Here is a 5,520-nt window from a genome sequence, read left to right on the forward strand (position 1 = left end):
TTGGTGGGGAGAAAAACAAAACAAGAAAAATCACAACAGATAAACAGAATGGGGGTGGAAAGAAGGAAGGCATTTTACTGTCCAGGAGGCTGCATCATTCAGAATGATTTCTGAATAGAACACCTTTAGATTATTAAAGGGGTTTGTTCATGGAAATCTAGTTTTAAAAGAAAAATATATACTTTAAGAACTAAATGTTTATTATTACTTAATGGGGTTGTACTTTTGAGGTCCAAAAGTGGATTCAAATATTTTTTTCAATAACTGGTTGTGAATGGTTGACTTTTTTCTAGCATAGAATATACATGCACAAATACAGTCTACTGACATAACAGGTGCAATATAGAAACACAGTTTGCTTCTTTTAAGATTTAGAATAAATCATAGTTGTTTTCCTAGTCTGTTTATGCTTGAAAAGCTGGATAAATAAAACAAAATCACCTAATAGGATCAGAAAGTTAAGCCTCACAAGAGTGAGCAACACTGAAGGTACGTTATTTATTTTCTGTCCTCAACTTTATTCTTCTCTAGAGAAGAATATATTCTAGAGAATATATCCTCTGGATATCCTTATATATATTTATAGAGAGAGAATGCAATTCTCCTTATAATTTGTATATGATCCGTAAAGCAACGCTGATGCTGCACACTCCTGAAGTCCCCGCCACAACTGGGAAGGAGCAGCCAGTCAGAACCTATGGCACAGGATGTGGCTGGAGTCATAAATATAAGAGCTCCGTCAGAATTACACATAAACAATTCGAGATTAGTATTGATCTATTTTTGCATTATTTACAGTTGCCCTTGAGTCCGTGTGCATAGTTTTAATGGAGCTTAGCTGTATTACGATTCAAGCTAAACATCACATTAGAAGCCCCCCAGGGAGAAAAGCTTTCTGAGTACAGTAATAATGGAAAACACGTATCTGTGGAGTGCTAAAGATGACTGTATAACCTCCTGTGTTGGCTGCTACATAGATTAACGCATGACTGTGCAAAGTAATAGATATTTGTTGATAAGGTAGAAGTAATATGTGTAGTTAATGGACTAAAATTAATATTGCTACATTTCTTCCTTTGTCTGGAGAAGTTTCATCACTGAGTTAAAACATTAGGAGAATAATAATAGAAGTGAAGAAAACTTTTTTCCCAGAGAAATTTGAAAACAAAAGTGTGATGGGAATGAATGACCTTGCATGTTACACAAGCTTAAATAGGCTCCCACTGGCAGTGCGTTGTTGAAGGGCAGATAACAATCCCGCTGTTTTCGTCAGGGATTGCAGTCACTGTCACAGAGCTTGTCATGTGCTGTCTGTGGGAGCAGCAGCAGAGAAGAGTGCAGATTTGAAATCAGTCTTATTTGTCAAGAAAGAGATTTCTCTGTGAGTTATTTTGAAACGTACACATCCCTCATTCGAGTTTTGGCAGTTTGAGCAGATCCACAAGCAGAACTGCTGCATCAGCAATTTCCCTGAAAAAGCTACACAGAGGCAGTTACATAGCATTAGGAAAAATGTATCTGTCCTGTGCAAGGAGGAAATGACCAGGTGCATGGGTGCAGCCAGTGCTCTGCAGAGAAAGTAGGGTTGTGTGTGTAGCAGCAGTTTAAGGTGGCAACATTGGTGTCAGTCAATCTTCTTGATGGGGCAACTGGAGATGTGGTGCTGGCACCTCATTGTATCACTTTTTTCCAGGCATGGTCTGCTTTTTTGTATGTGAGCTGCAAGGATAGCAGTCAGCAGAACAGCCTGACTCTTTACCATATGATGTTCTCCATTACCTGGGATAATTTTCTTTCTCAAGTTTTGTTGGCTTTAGGGGGCAATATCTGTTCCAGTATAACTAAGAGCAGATCCAGCTTCCTGGGTAATCTAATACCCTGAGTTACAGATACAGGAAAAAGACAAGTTCATTACTGGATAAAAGCACAGGACTTGCTAGCATGGGATTCATTAATATTTTTTAACAGTGGATTGTTACTGAACAAATATGCGTAATACAAAACAGTGAAATTGTTAGCTCTGCATTTATAGTATCATAACTGAAAAGCAAGTAGAAGACAGTAAGCTGAATAGATCTGTCATTTTACTCAGTAGCATGATGCAGTTGGTATAAGTGTTCGTATAATGGCCTCCCTTGCTTAAACCAGAGCGCTCTGTCTTTCCAGCCCTGTTTGTTTGCCCTGCCTTTCCAAATCCTTGTAGCCTGGGACCTTGCTCCCTGCAAATCATAGACCTTGATGCATTTATGCTTCCTGAAGATTAGATAGCAAAGGAGAAAGTTGAGTGTTTCAGGATTTTTTTTCATTTTCATTTTTAACACAAAGTTGATGATTATGAGTGAACGTAGAGTTAGGTATGTTTGAGACTGAAAGCTATATATAACACTTAGACATTCATACTGATACTTTGGAAAAAGATTCAGATCATATTTCAAACAACTAAATTTAGGCATTCACATGTAGGTGTCCAGATGAACTAGATGTCTAAGCTTTCATTATTGTCAATAGTTCATTAGTCAAAGGCTTAATACAGTCATCCTAGAGAGCTACCAGTAGGTGTTTACAGCAGTCAAAAGCATCGGCACTGGTGTAAAAATATCCCCTCCCTCGCTGCTTGGCCTCTTCTAATGCTGCTTATTAAAGATTTCCTGCAAGACTTCACCTGATATCAAAGGCCAGAGGGACTAGCCCTTGTTTTTTAGGGCTACAGGAGTTCTTTTGCCAGACCCAATAGAAATGACTAATAAAACTCAGCCTTCTTAAACAGAAGTTATAAGGTATCAATTTGTGAGAAGAACTATACTATTGAGATGCGCTGCTGCAGGCAAAAAAAAATTCCATTAAATGTAAGGGCTCAAGAAAAATAAGTTTATTCCAAATAAGCTTGTCTAGTACAAAAAATGCATTTTTGTCCATATTAAAAATTAACTGCTCATAAAGTTTAATAACATTTTGTGAGGTTTGAGTGTTCTCTGTTCTGCAAATCTTCAGCACTTAGCCTTCAAAGAAGCTGGATGTCATGTCACCATTTGGGCAGCAAGAGCACTGGGACAAAAGTGTGCCTGGTCCCTATGTTCCTGGAGGGAGGTAAGGAAAGGAGAGACATGATAGGAAAGATGGTTGAAAGGCTGCATATTAGTTTTAGGTAAGAGTCTCCTCTTTTGTTTGGCTTAATTCTGATCCCAAGTGCCTAACACTATGCTGAAAGACAGTGAAGCAGAAAAAAGCTGCAGAACTTGTATATGATGGTGGTATCCTTGACTTGAAACAATGCATTCACTTTCAGCAATTTGGAGGACCTGAGGTGGAACAGCACATTTGTGCCTGAATGAATAGGTTCTGCTGAGAAAGCCTGAAAGCATGGCCATGGCTATACTGCTCCTTGAGCCAGCTCAAATGTTTCTACATCATGTTGTCCAACACATACAACTCCAAAATTGTCTTTAGGCAGAAAGTGGAGCAAAGGAGATGTCTATCCATATCCTCTGCTTAGACAAGCCCCTTAACTTTATGCAGGTTTTCCTTCCTGGAAGCCACATCAGCATTTTACTGGTTGCTCCATCCTGGAGAGATATGGCAATGGAATGAGCTAAAAGTCCTTAGAAAGTCAGAGAAAGATCATATGGGACTAATACTGGTCCCACCACTATCAACACTGTGCTTGTAAGTCAGGAGAGTTGAGACTGCTTTCTGCTGACCAGACTGTTCCACAAGGCAGTAAAGTCTGTCAGATTGCAAGGAGTGGCCCTCACACACCTCCCAGGGCACGTGCTCACCATCAGCATTCATTTCTGTATTCCCCGAACGTGATGTGGAACCTCAGCTGAGGTTCAGCCTTCCCTCATCAAGCTGAGGAACCACATTGCCAAGAAATCACCAGGGTCTAGCTGGACATGGTGGGAAAATATGTGTTTCACAGATATAGGAGACTAGTTCTTCTTTAGATAGGAGGATCAAGAAAAATACTCATATCAGCTGATGCAATAGAGAGTTAATTTCAGTTCAGAATTATGTTAGCGTTACCTTTGATTTGTGGCAGAAATTATTGTAAAATTAATTTTAAGACTGCAGCCTATGCAGATATCAGTTTCGTTTTCTGGTTTGTTTTTCTAACCTTGATGCATTTTTCCAGCCTCTTTTTTGTTTGATCACACCTTGTCGACTTCATTTCCCTTTCTTCCTTAGTGCTTACTCCCTTGTAGGTTCGTTGTAGTTTATTGCTCATATGACTGAGGTTTGCGCACAAGTCTGTGCCCAGTGCAGGAGTTTCTTAGTATGGATGTTGACCAAAGACTGTATTCACACAGTTAATAATTTGACTCTGAATATTTTTTTCACCAGTGGGCAGTGCTGAAGATCTAGTCTTCCTTTTGCTCTGTTTAATCTTCGAAGTTTTGTATAAGAATATTGTTACACATATTCTGAAAATGGATATCACTGACTTCAGTGTTGTTGGGAGAACTCACAGTTACTAGTCAACAGCTAAAGAGCAGTTTTCGTATTGATACTAATTTACAATTAAGCACATGTACAGAAACAATATAAATTCTTACAGTGAGTGATATTTTTCTCTAGGAATAGGTCAGAGATGCAAAACACCCAAAAAGTGTACTTCTAGCCCTTCACAGCTGGCTTTTCGTACTGTATTTATTGTTTTGTAAATATGCAATAACACTTGCCAAGTATTGCATAAGAAGGCATAAGGGACCTTAAAGATGTGTCATTCTCATCAAAATCATCTTTCACTGAGTTAATTTTTTAAATTAGTCTTTAGTGCTCTAAGCTTAAAGCTTGATGAAGCAGTTCAGTTCGGGGAGGTGCCTTGTTTAGAAAATGGACTCCCTTGTTTTAAATGATTAACTGACATCACAGATTTTGAGTATTTACACTTACCATATTCCAAGCTCCATGGAAATTCTTTGAAGAATTCATCTTAATATGTTTTCGGATTGCATTGGAAACCTATAATGTTACCTTCTGTCTTTAAAAGCCATTGGGTTATGGATTCCTTTCTATGAATTTTTGATAAGGTGGTCCAGAACAAGGGAAAGAAGTAGCTGTCTGCCAACTAATCTCATGAAGTCTGTATTCACTGTTTAAATGCTTGCTTTGTGAAGCTAAACCAGATCATGCAAAAACTCCCAGCAGATCCATGAATAAGAAATAAATTTTGTCTTATATATTATTTACTGCTGCAAAGCTTCTGCACTTTTGATGAGAAAATAGATCCTGGTTCATTAAAAGAAGAAAAATTCAGTAATGGAAAATTTTTCACTACTTAGTTTCTTCATTCAATTCTGTCCCGTATGCAAGTGTCATATTAGACAAATCAAACTTGCAGATCTGTGTGTTTCTAGCAGCTGGTCTTGGAACTGAGGTTTCCCTTGGGACAATGGGGAAGAAATCCTTGGGGTCCTGCATGCAATTGTAGATGCACCTGCTGGATCAGTCAGGCTCCCCTGGTCCATGGACTGTATGTGCATGATGCTGTGCGGCTCTCTTTCATGCCACCCAGCCTCT

Source organism: Gymnogyps californianus, chromosome 3, assembly GCF_018139145.2.
Source record: "Gymnogyps californianus isolate 813 chromosome 3, ASM1813914v2, whole genome shotgun sequence".
Taxonomy (NCBI): Eukaryota; Metazoa; Chordata; class Aves; order Accipitriformes; family Cathartidae; genus Gymnogyps; species Gymnogyps californianus.